The sequence below is a fragment of the Sinocyclocheilus grahami genome, unplaced genomic scaffold, assembly GCF_001515645.1.
Source record: "Sinocyclocheilus grahami isolate Dianchi unplaced genomic scaffold, SAMN03320097.WGS_v1.1 scaffold431.1, whole genome shotgun sequence".
NCBI lineage: Eukaryota > Metazoa > Chordata > Actinopteri > Cypriniformes > Cyprinidae > Sinocyclocheilus > Sinocyclocheilus grahami.
This window is the reverse complement of record NW_015505610.1, coordinates 810,901-824,497: the sequence shown is the minus strand read 5'-3', so window position 1 is coordinate 824,497 and position 13,597 is coordinate 810,901. Positions and strand designations below refer to the sequence as shown.

Genomic DNA, 13,597 nt, shown 5'->3' with positions numbered 1-13,597 from the left:
AACAGCGAAAAGAACTAAAATGCTCCTTCATACTTGACCGTACATATAAGAGTAATACAGCATTTAAATCTGTAAAGGGTCTACTTTTATTTGTGTACACTCACAATATCAACAAAACATTGTGCTTTTGCAAAATAAAGAAAATAAACAGGGTGTGCTTTTAGCCGTCTCATTCTCCGCGCATATCTGTTTGAAACCCGACATGTTTTTTTTCTTGGAAATACATCTGAAAAAACGAGGTCGTCTTATATTCAGGGTTTAGACTTTGACATGTCAATAATACACCCACAACACTATGTGGCGCCAAATACGCATAAAACGAGTGTGCCATGAAATACGTAATATAATGTGTGTTGCAAAGATCACGAGTAAAAACAAAAGCAGAAAACCTTACAGCTGCATGAGTCGTGAATGTCAAGTTAGCCTGATGGGACCAAACTCCCTTTGTGATTTTAAAACATAAGACAGTACCCAGATTTGAAGACTACAGTAAGATTTAACTTCTGCTGTTAATAAGATTTTGGTAGGCTACTATTAGATGGATAGCCTAAATGTCCTAATTCAGATGGGCTACCTGTTTTTTTTTTTTAATGGTATATCAAAAAGTGTATATTTTTTAAACGTGATTGTTGGTACATTTTACCAGTTTTTACCATACTTTCAAAACAAAAATAAAATAGGAAAAATATGCAATATGATAATAATTGAAGACAAAATGTGTTTTACTGAGAAATTGTTTTTTTTGGTTTTTAAAAAGCCTTTTCCCAAAAGGTACATCTGGAAAAAGGGGGTTTGTCTTATAATCAGGGTCGACTTATATTCGGGCCAATACGGTAATCAGTATGAAACCAACGCGATGTCAAGTCTTGGCCGTCGGCTTCATTATCGCTAATGTGACCGCGCCCACGCACCGATCGTGCTTTTGTTATTACAATCATCTGCGCTGAGAGGAATAAGCGCCGGCGTGATATTCAGTGGAGGATATAGTAAGTATTTTTTTATTTGCCTACTTGCATTAGTTGCTATTGTGTTACTGTGACATAACTTGTACATATTTTACTAGTTACTTTTTCCAAACCATGATTCCTGACTACATGTATAATCAAGGGAAACATTATGAAGATTCATTCACTGCATATACAGTGGGGGAAAAAAGTATTTAGTCAGCCACCAATTGTGCAAGTTCTCCCACTTAAAAAGATGAGAGAGGCCTGTTCTGGTAATTGCTAACAACTATTTTAATTTTCGTTTAGGACTGTGGCTGCATCACCGGCATCTTGCACAAGAAAGGCACACGCACGTCGTTCAGTTTTGAGTTTGCTGGAAAATCACACTGAGTAAGTGCACAGTATAGTAATTGTACTTTTATTATGCCTAGACTATATGGTAATATTATTTGTAGTTGATAGTGTTAAAATGTAGTTTCTTTGTTATTGGCATTCTGTTTTCTCATGAAGTATGCATACTATACTAAGGTACTGTGGGGAAAATATGCTTACAATTGTTTATAAAATTATTTTAGGACTGAATACATCACTCTTGCCTTGACCTGCATCTCTCACAGTAAGGGGACGCTCGTTCAGTTTTCAACTCCATTCAGAATCTTAGAGTAAGTGTGCATTCAATATTTTACAGATGTTACTTTCATTTGATTTAGTTAATTCATGGTAAAATATGTTTGCTATGTGGTAAATTGTGTTCTTTGTTTCGATAAATTAGTACTAGTATCAGTGAACATCATAATAATATTAATAATGTAGTTTGTGTAAACAGCATGCTTGCTTTTTTATTTCAGATGTGAGAATAACAGTGTAAAAGAACCTATTGCAAAGAGAGCCAAAGCAAAGCAGCCCACTTGGTCATGGAAATGGAGATTCCTGCCTGCACAAGAACCTGGACCACAGCTAAGACCATGTGATGCACACACTCCCATGAGTTATTTTATGTGATAGTTATATGTATTCTAAATAAACTACAAACAAAAAATATATAAATTTATTTTTTCCTCACATTCTTTCTTGTAGCAATTCCCTCTCAGTCACACACCTGACAGCTCATTATGCAGCTCATTATGCAGGCCTTTGTCTTCTCAGGTGTGAATCACAGCATTATGCATGAACATTCACGCCCCCTCGCATATACCTTTTCTACACAAAAAGTGTCTTAGAAAATTTAAATCAATATATTGTTTTCTGTGAATGAGTAAGATGATTTTCACATAATTTTTTAGCAAAAACTCTAGACTTCAAGATCCAGTTCTCAAAAGTCTTGTGATCAAATGTTCTGTATGTGTTTTATGGCCTTATTTCAGTGACTTTAAAATTTTAGTTTTTCACTAAGCATGCATAAACGTTGTTTTCTCAAAAACACAATCACGTACATACATGCTGCTCACATATTATTGTAGCCCAGTTTGTGCTGATTACAGTGTTATTAAACTTTAGACATTCAAATGTTTGTAAGCAACTGAAAAAAGCACAAATGTCAGGGCATGTCAAAACTTTTCCAGGCCCCAAAACACCTTTGGACCCCAGAGGGTTAATCACACCCTCAGGCTTGATGTACAATGGACCTAAAGAACAGTGATAATGTGACTAAATTAAACTCAGCAAACTGTATCAGCAAACTCGTGACATGGGCATGACCTCAGGACACCTCCCCTTTCCCCCTGCATTCCAAAAAAGGGACGCATCTTTTACTACTTCCCAAAAAAAGTGCGCGTTTCTCCTGTCACAGACAAAGGAACACGAAACTTACAACAGACAATTTCAACAGATAATCATTTATGCGCATAACAGGTCAACCAGATTCACAAATAATATGTTGTATGTCTTATATATATGCTTGACGTGTTTCATGTAATCGGTGCAACTTTAATCAGTGTTTATTACCCTTTTTAGGAAATAAGGTTATTAAAATGTGTGTAATATGTGAAGTTTAATCTTGAACGAAGGGGCACGACAAATGCAGAATGTTGAAATGAAGTAAAACTTTAACAGTATGTACAATATTTGCATTTAAGAGACTTTATAGAAGTATTAACAACTTTTATAGGTGTCCTCATGTGATGAATTGAAGCCTCTTGTTAATGTATGCACGCTCCGCCTTGCAAGAAGCCGATTGGAAGATCGCACCGTAGGTTGGATGTATGCCACAGATCAAAACCCCACAGCAACACAGATTCAACAGCTCTGGCTTGCTCTTCGCTTTTTGCCGTGTTACGAGCACTCCAACTGCTCACATGCTTACCATCAAAGCGACCGATCATCTAAAACTCAAACACTTCAGTTGAAACTTCGCGATCTTCAAAGAACTTAAAGTCTTGCAACTCAGACTTTTTAGCAGAACAACTCAAGCCTCTGCGTCATCAAGCAACCAACCAATCCAACGAGGGCTCTCCCAAAAAGACATCATTCTGATGTCACCGCAACAGCCAATCAGCTAAGGAATTTCCCTCAAGCAGCCATCCAGGAGGCCTGTGTCAGCAACGAGAAAACCTCTCCGCTTCTCAGATTTCAGCAAACGCAAGTACAAACAAATCTTACATCTGCTGAAATAGGTGCTAAACTGGTGAATTGAGTTAAGCAGTAAAGATAAGAAAATCTCTGCTTTGTGATTGTCCCAGGGTTGAATTTAAAACCACTCGTGGAAATGAGTTAGAACTTTGAAAACTTCATGCAACTCCGTTAATTCATTCTTCAGAACTGTATGCAAATGTATGTGTGTGTTTTAGCTTAGTTTTAATGTAATCTAGAATAGTCAATAAAATTTGTGTTTCATTTATAAAGAAGTATTGTCTGGTGTCGTGACATTTTAAAGTTAAACCTTGCCAAGATCACATTACCTCGCTAGGAGCTTACAAATGATCATAATTGTATTGACCTGTGGCCAAGGGAAATACCAATATTCAAATTGTTAAAATATACTGAGGTCAACGGCTCGCTGGACGACCGTTGATTTAAAGTGTAAACTATCAAATTGGAATTCAGTTTTAATCAGGTGGACCTCGAATTTTCAGAGTCGAGTCCTTTCAAACCCTGAATTAATTAATAATAATTAATTCCCTAAAATCAAGTAATCAGAGACATTACATGATGCATGAAAACAAACCTCATTGGTTCTTTCATATCAAAAGCACTTTTGAGTCTCTGTTTAGCATATTTAATGTGCATGAGATAAAATAAAAATGCAAAAAAAAAGTAATGAGTACTTAAGTTGTACGGAGTAAAAATTACAGTTTCTGTAATCAAGTAAAAGTACAAGTAGTCAGTTTAAAGGGGTCATGTCATGAGAAATACATTCTGCCTTGATATTTAGGCATTTAAGAGGTCTATGTACCTTTCAAAACATCCTGCAATTTTCATAGCTATAAATGTTATAAACAAGCTATAAACATGATAAACAAAGCATTTATTTAATCAAGCTCCAAATACAGCTTGTTTTGGATCCAATGGGGCAAGGTAATGTCACCTAGCCCCAGAGACGTAAATTTCGCCTAACAGTAGAGGGGGACAATAAACAATTTCTCAAGAGCAATTTTTTAACGGGACACAAATAATCCCAGCTGGCATTTCAACGTTGATTCACCGGTGAATCAACATCAGTACCATGGTTGAATCAACGTTGTATTATGTTTCCATTTTGCAAATTGGATCATCGTTGATATTGTGACATTGTTTCACCGTTTAAATAGCGACATTGTTTCACCGTCTTACCTTCAGCATGGGTGAATTAAGATCGTCCTGTAGACGTTGGATTAACATTGAATTAGGTGTTGATTTTGCAAATTGAATCAACGTTGATAATGCAACATTGTTTCAACGTCGTACCTTTCAACATGGATGAGTACACAACTTTGTTTAATTAGAACTTAGTTTGCATTTAGATCAACACTGTACATTATAAAGCTTACAAATCAAATGACTAGCAGCAATGGCTTTACAATCAACTTCAATAAACTACCACACGCTCAAAAATGTAAAACAGCAGTTTTATTTTGGAAACATACTGTATAAAACAGATGAAAATAATCTCAAACTTTAGCTTGCAGTGTTTGTGCAGACGTATTGTTAAAAACCTGTAGAAGAACGATCCAAATACAATAATATTTAAAGGTTTTTGTAAAATAATATGCATATTTTGTGCTTCACTTGCAAGAGAAACCCTTGTACTTTTATGACAGTTGATCTGTTATTTTGGTGGAAAACTATAGTTTCCGTGAAAACATGTTTTACTAATGTGTCATTACAAGAGATTTGTACATTTGTGCAGTGAAAATGTGCTGAACAGTTCGAGAATGGAACCTGCAACTGTAAATGGGCACCGTAAATGGGGGGGGGAGACGCGATTTCTAATGAGGGTGCTTTCAAGTTATCAAGTAAATGCTTCAAAGCGCAGTTTCACAAATAGCCGTCAGCTTTGCCTTGCCGATGTGTTACGTTTGACGGCTGCAGTCGGTGGAAAATGAAAGGAAAACACTGTAGTTAAAACATTTCATATTCACAGATGCAAATTTAGTAATGAAGTTATGTGCATTTCTCATTTAGAACAAACTCAAGCAGGATAAATGTCAATGAGCCTGTGCTTGCATTTATGCTAAGCTAAGTATTACACCATATTTTAGATTTGAAACCTTTAACAGGTGTGCAGCATTATTTATCTAATATGAATCATGTTACCTTAAATAAATGGTTGTTTACTTTGCATCGGTGCATTAAAAGTTGTAGCCTAGCCTAGAAACAAATAAATTAAACCTGGCCACAATTTACTCTATACTTCTGCAATCTGTTTCAGACTTTCCGTATCATAACATTTTAGAAATTAATTCATTCTAATGACATTTTAGAAATTGCATTCTCAACGAGAACTTTGCGGAGATTTAGCCCAAGTCAGCATTTACTGTGCGGGTCAGAAATGCACAGGCAGACTGAAGTACACATTTTTTTTTTAAATCTCATATAATGTTCATTGTCAATATTATCTTATTTAAACATTTTATGTGTTTCACATAACTTAATTGTGTCGCTATCTGCGCTGCATTCATGTAGTGCAAGATTTGGTTGTTCGGCGCACATGCTGCTGAGTGCGACGCTCAAGAGATGTGCTGTGGGGTTTCATCATTTATTCTTATTTGTCTACATATTTTGTCTTCATTACAAATCTTGTTTGGTTTTATTTTGTATCATTACATGTAAAAAATAATTTACTTTATGTATATGCATATGCAAAATGGGAAACTGCAATCTTAAACTTAACCTGATTTGTATCTGTATTATTTAATGCATAAGCGATTTATTAAAACAACGTTATGAGAGTCATTAAAACATGTTTATGACTGCGACATCCATTTAATCTTGATCAAGAACACTAATGATCAACAAATTGGAGCTGCATTGCCCGTTACACCATTTAAACCTTCAATTTACAGGTTATAACTGCATCTGTCTGATGTAGACTTGTGAAGATTTATTTTAATGCAGATACCATACTGCAGCGTTAACCTAAAATTAATATGCTCTATTACTATTCATATTCAAGTATTTGTGTGTAAAAGTATTAACGCGCATGCAGGACAGGGAGGCGCTCACATGATCACTTGAATTTTTTCCTGATAATGAAATAACTTAAAATTGGGGTACCTCACATACGTGAGAAATATATATACAGAGCTTAAAATGTCTACTTTTAAACGAACCAATTCAAAACAAAAGCAAATACTCCCTGATTATGTAATTGAATGTAATTACGTGAATTTCATCTTGCAGCCGATAAGAAAACATTAGTTTATTAATAAATAATTAAAAGGTCTCAAAAATATACATAAATAAGGAAATAAAATTATAAATTATTTATTTTTGCTTTTTTACTTTTCTTTGTATATTTATTTATATGTTTATTTATGTATTTATATTTGCATTTTTAAATTTCTTTGTACATTTCTTTATTTGTTTATTTCTAATTACGGCAGGATTGGCATTTCATAAAAGTGTGCTGTCAGCAAAAATAGACTCGGCGCCGAAACCCCCGCTTCACTGCTGCTTACACGACGCTCCTGCTGCCGGTGTGAATGCACTCATTGATTAACATGCACACTGAAAAAAATACACGCTGCTCACGCTTGCAGTGTGAAACCGGCGTAACTGTAACCATGGTGTTGTGGTAGAAATAGTCAAATGCATTACATCATTCATTTCAGGGTTTGTACAACCTTTTGAGAGAGAAATTCAAGCCCTTTTCAATGACTTTCAAGCATTTCAAGCATTTCACACAACTATTTCCAGCACTTTAAAGCTTTAAAATGATTCCGTTTTACTGTCATTTTTAATGGGATGACCAAAATATACTTTGTGGTAAACAAACACTTATGTAAAATTTAAAAAATACATCAAATCACAATTATAACCAGTAGACTGCAGCAGATGAGCACTTATTGGCTTATTAGTCATTCATTTCTACTTTTTCTCTATATTTTAAAATTATAAAATATCAAATCATCAAGAAATCAGATCAGAAAAGTCACAAAGTGCCTTGAAAGACAAACATTTCTTCAATTTGCTGCTAAATCAGACAATTTGGACAATCACTGAAGTTGGTCAGTTCCATATACTAAAAGAATAATGGTACATTTAATAAGAGTGGAATATATAATTTTTCTATATAAAAATTAAATTTTGGGCTAAGGCAAATGACTAGGGCTAAGGCAAATGACTAGGGCTAAGGCAAATGACTAGGGCTAAGGCAAATGACTAGGGCTAAGGCAAATGACTAGGGCTAAGGCAAATGACTAGGGCTAAGGCAAATGACTAGGGCTAAGGCAAATGACTAGGGCTAAGGCAAATGACTAGGGCTAAGGCAAATGACTAGGGCTAAGGCAAATGACTAGGGCTAAGGCAAATGACTAGGGCTAAGGCAAATGACTAGGGCTAAGGCAAATGACTAGGGCTAAGGCAAATGACTAGGGCTAAGGCAAATGACTAGGGCTAAGGCAAATGACTAGGGCTAAGGCAAATGACTAGGGCTAAGGCAAATGACTAGGGCTAAGGCAAATGACTAGGGCTAAGGCAAATGACTAGGGCTAAGGCAAATGACTAGGGCTAAGGCAAATGACTAGGGCTAAGGCAAATGACTAGGGCTAAGGCAAATGACTAGGGCTAAGGCAAATGACTAGGGCTAAGGCAAATGACTAGGGCTAAGGCAAATGACTAGGGCTAAGGCAAATGACTAGGGCTAAGGCAAATGACTAGGGCTAAGGCAAATGACTAGGGCTAAGGCAAATGACTAGGGCTAAGGCAAATGACTAGGGCTAAGGCAAATGACTAGGGCTAAGGCAAATGACTAGGGCTAAGGCAAATGACTAGGGCTAAGGCAAATGACTAGGGCTAAGGCAAATGACTAGGGCTAAGGCAAATGACTAGGGCTAAGGCAAATGACTAGGGCTAAGGCAAATGACTAGGGCTAAGGCAAATGACTAGGGCTAAGGCAAATGACTAGGGCTAAGGCAAATGACTAGGGCTAAGGCAAATGACTAGGGCTAAGGCAAATGACTAGGGCTAAGGCAAATGACTAGGGCTAAGGCAAATGACTAGGGCTAAGGCAAATGACTAGGGCTAAGGCAAATGACTAGGGCTAAGGCAAATGACTAGGGCTAAGGCAAATGACTAGGGCTAAGGCAAATGACTAGGGCTAAGGCAAATGACTAGGGCTAAGGCAAATGACTAGGGCTAAGGCAAATGACTAGGGCTAAGGCAAATGACTAGGGCTAAGGCAAATGACTAGGGCTAAGGCAAATGACTAGGGCTAAGGCAAATGACTAGGGCTAAGGCAAATGACTAGGGCTAAGGCAAATGACTAGGGCTAAGGCAAATGACTAGGGCTAAGGCAAATGACTAGGGCTAAGGCAAATGACTAGGGCTAAGGCAAATGACTAGGGCTAAGGCAAATGACTAGGGCTAAGGCAAATGACTAGGGCTAAGGCAAATGACTAGGGCTAAGGCAAATGACTAGGGCTAAGGCAAATGACTAGGGCTAAGGCAAATGACTAGGGCTAAGGCAAATGACTAGGGCTAAGGCAAATGACTAGGGCTAAGGCAAATGACTAGGGCTAAGGCAAATGACTAGGGCTAAGGCAAATGACTAGGGCTAAGGCAAATGACTAGGGCTAAGGCAAATGACTAGGGCTAAGGCAAATGACTAGGGCTAAGGCAAATGACTAGGGCTAAGGCAAATGACTAGGGCTAAGGCAAATGACTAGGGCTAAGGCAAATGACTAGGGCTAAGGCAAATGACTAGGGCTAAGGCAAATGACTAGGGCTAAGGCAAATGACTAGGGCTAAGGCAAATGACTAGGGCTAAGGCAAATGACTAGGGCTAAGGCAAATGACTAGGGCTAAGGCAAATGACTAGGGCTAAGGCAAATGACTAGGGCTAAGGCAAATGACTAGGGCTAAGGCAAATGACTAGGGCTAAGGCAAATGACTAGGGCTAAGGCAAATGACTAGGGCTAAGGCAAATGACTAGGGCTAAGGCAAATGACTAGGGCTAAGGCAAATGACTAGGGCTAAGGCAAATGACTAGGGCTAAGGCAAATGACTAGGGCTAAGGCAAATGACTAGGGCTAAGGCAAATGACTAGGGCTAAGGCAAATGACTAGGGCTAAGGCAAATGACTAGGGCTAAGGCAAATGACTAGGGCTAAGGCAAATGACTAGGGCTAAGGCAAATGACTAGGGCTAAGGCAAATGACTAGGGCTAAGGCAAATGACTAGGGCTAAGGCAAATGACTAGGGCTAAGGCAAATGACTAGGGCTAAGGCAAATGACTAGGGCTAAGGCAAATGACTAGGGCTAAGGCAAATGACTAGGGCTAAGGCAAATGACTAGGGCTAAGGCAAATGACTAGGGCTAAGGCAAATGACTAGGGCTAAGGCAAATGACTAGGGCTAAGGCAAATGACTAGGGCTAAGGCAAATGACTAGGGCTAAGGCAAATGACTAGGGCTAAGGCAAATGACTAGGGCTAAGGCAAATGACTAGGGCTAAGGCAAATGACTAGGGCTAAGGCAAATGACTAGGGCTAAGGCAAATGACTAGGGCTAAGGCAAATGACTAGGGCTAAGGCAAATGACTAGGGCTAAGGCAAATGACTAGGGCTAAGGCAAATGACTAGGGCTAAGGCAAATGACTAGGGCTAAGGCAAATGACTAGGGCTAAGGCAAATGACTAGGGCTAAGGCAAATGACTAGGGCTAAGGCAAATGACTAGGGCTAAGGCAAATGACTAGGGCTAAGGCAAATGACTAGGGCTCCGTAAGGTAGCTATCTCTAGGAGAGTGATAAACGCTGAAATAATACTCGGCAGAGGGAAGGGATCAGAGTGAGTGTTAAATAGTGAGGGAGTGATATGAAACAGCTGGGTGCAATCAGTGTAAACAGGTGTGTGCAATTCGTGCTGAGTGCAATCAGTGCAATGCATGATGGGAAATGTAGTCCGGGGTGATGTGCAACAGTGTGTAGTGCGAGAGTCAATGAATTGGAAAGTTCATGAACCGGATTCGTGACACACACATTACAAATAAGTACACAAGACGAACACAGACACAAAAAAATCGTATAAATCATATTGACAGCTTCTAAGAAATATATTAAGCTTTAAATTACGATTGGCTAGAAACGCATAGCCTACTTTTTGTTATTCAGCTCTACATAAATAATAACATTCTTAGCCTAATGATTAACGAATAATTCACATTTCTCCCGATCAGTTACAAAAACGGAGCTTAATCACAAGTAATTTACATAAAGCATATTGACAGGTTCTATAAGAAATGGACATGGAGATTATGGACACACACTGAGCTATAACTTGGTTAATAGCACATATCTGGGTAAGCGCCTATGGGTAAAAGTATGTATTATATAAAAAAATAGTTCTATATTTGAGTATGACTGAAACGACATAATAGGAGCTGTTTTTGTTGTTTACCACAATGCGAACCCCCATGTTAACAAACTTTCAAGACTTCAAAACATTCAAGTTTATAACTGACCAACCTCTAAAAACAAATTTATAGTTGTCTTTGTAAAGAAATATGCAGCTTTGGAGCCACTGCTGTGACGCTGTACAAACGCTTCCAGTGTGAATACTCTCGCGCATCTGGAAAAAAATAAAAAAATACACGCTGCTCACGCTTGCAGTGTGAAACCGGCGTAACTGTAACCATGGTGTTGTGGTAGAAATGCATTACATCATTACATCATTCATTTCAGGGTTTGTACAACCTTTTGAGAGAGAAATTCAAGCCCTTTTCAATGACTTTCAAGCATTTCAAGCATTTCACACAACTATTTCCAGCACTTTAAAGCTTTAAAATGATTCCGTTTTACTGTCATTTTTAATGGGATGACCAAAATATACTTTGTGGTAAACAAACACTTATGTAAAATTTAAAAAATACATCAAATCACAATTATAACCAGTAGACTGCAGCAGATGAGCACTTATTGGCTTATTAGTCATTCATTTCTACTTTTTCTCTATATTTTAAAATTATAAAATATCAAATCATCAAGAAATCAGATCAGAAAAGTCACAAAGTGCCTTGAAAGACAAACATTTCTTCAATTTGCTGCTAAATCAGACAATTTGGACAATCACTGAAGTTGGTCAGTTCCATATACTAAAAGAATAATGGTACATTTAATAAGAGTGGAATATATAATTTTTCTATATAAAAATTAAATTTTGCACCTGTTACTGTTGTTAATAAAAGTAAATTTTGTATGCATCTTAACTTAAGCTTAGTGCTTTACTGTCAAATCTGTATAAACAATAAACAAAAGAAAAATAAACAAGAAATTAACATGTAATATTACTAGTAACTGCACTTATTAATGCAAAACAATAGTCATTTTATGAATAAATTATCTATATTTTAATACCCCGCACACCACCTCCAGCGCTACCAAATATGCTCCTGGCGGTAGAACTTAGTGGTGCTGGTGCCACTGCTTTCAAATGTTAGCTGGAGCCCTGTACATGAAAATGACAGAGACCCTAAATGTATTCTAAATGTACAATATCAAAATCCTCTCAAATTTGTAAATGGGGATTTTTGGAACAGGTCAAATGCAGATAGAAACTTCTAATTCTAAAAAGTAATTTTCCGCTTGGAATTAAAAGGTTCTATCTTGCAAAACATTAATTGAAGCAACAATTTTCAAGAAATACAAACAGTTTTCTTATATTTCTTATTTGTTTTAAAACATAAAATTAGTGTTGTGATAAATGCATGAATGTTGCGGCAATCATTACATAGGGTCTATTTCGACCCGGACCTATATATAATACGGATGGACTACTGCAATAGCATAAAACTCTCCTGATATTTTAATAACAATTACAAAGGAATAAAATAAAGCATATTCCGTTACCTTTTGAAACTCTGAAGGGTTCAATTTGAGCAGACGATTTTACCATCACTGTCATCGTCAGAGCGCACTTATTCAGCATCTGACGAATATTCGCGATCTCAACCATATTCTGAAAACTATCATTTTCAACGTCTTCAAAGGTAACATTTTGATCGCTATTCACCACATTCACCTTTAAATGACAGTGACACTTATATTTCATTGCTTGTCAGTTCAATTTTTGCCGATCTGTGGTAATTATGTGTGAAACATCACGTCGTCATTGTCTATAAAACAGTGCCACTCTGAGGAATAAAGGTGAATTACCTTTGAGTCATCAGATATTTAATTATTGTTGCGCAGAAAAAAATATACTTACACTATTACATAGGCCTACCTCCGGTCGCTAGCGACTCTATACACTTTTTACACAAAAAAAAAAAAAATTATTTTGTTTACATATATCAGAAAACAGACATTATTTTATAATGTTATCACTTCTTTAAAAGATAATAAACAATAAATTGTTTTGCTGACTATATATTATTAAAATATTTAACATTTAAAATATTTAACATTTAATCTTTCCTGCTGTTTCGGAGCAGTCCTGCGACATAACAAAGAAAGTTGATCCTGATTGGTCCTCTTGTGTGCATTCCGTGTGCAAGGACACCACGGACGCTGGGTGCACCAGCAGCAGAAGATGCCTCCGGTCTTCGAGATCTCCACCCAGAACTACTTCGCTCCCCTTCCCAAGATGGTACGCGACGCTGTGATCATCGGAGACTCCATCGTCCGGCATGTCCATGCCACCCTTGCTAAAAATAGAGTGCACACTCACTGTTTTCCTGGTGCATGTATTCTTAATGTTTCTGCACAGATACCCGCGATCCTGAAGGATGACGAGAGCACCGGAGTGGTCGTGCTCCACGTGGGGGTGAATGACATCAAGCTGCAGCAGATGGAAACGCTGAACTTCGCCCATGACGAGGATCATCGTGTCAGGACTGCTTCTCACGTATCGACGAGGACACAAAAGGTTCAGTAGACTTTTTGCTTTAAACTAATGGTTATTGTCATGGTGTAAAGAACAGAAACTGCTCTTTGTTAATATTTCGAATCTTTTCTGGGAGCGACCTAGGCTTTTTCGCGCTGATGGCCTGCACCCCAGCAGAGTCGGAGCGGAACTCCTG

General features: G+C 37.6%; 1 long non-coding RNA gene across 1 annotated transcript; it reads left to right on the top strand.

Annotated features, from left to right (window-relative positions):
* Nucleotides 1-1,303: 1,303 nt before the first annotated feature.
* On the top strand, nucleotides 1,304-1,831 carry LOC107551740 (uncharacterized). The gene is made up of 3 exons (XR_001604804.1): nucleotides 1,304-1,337; nucleotides 1,523-1,609; nucleotides 1,796-1,831. It is a non-coding gene; the product is annotated as an uncharacterized lncRNA (long non-coding RNA).
* The last annotated feature ends 11,766 nt before the right edge of the window (nucleotides 1,832-13,597 follow it).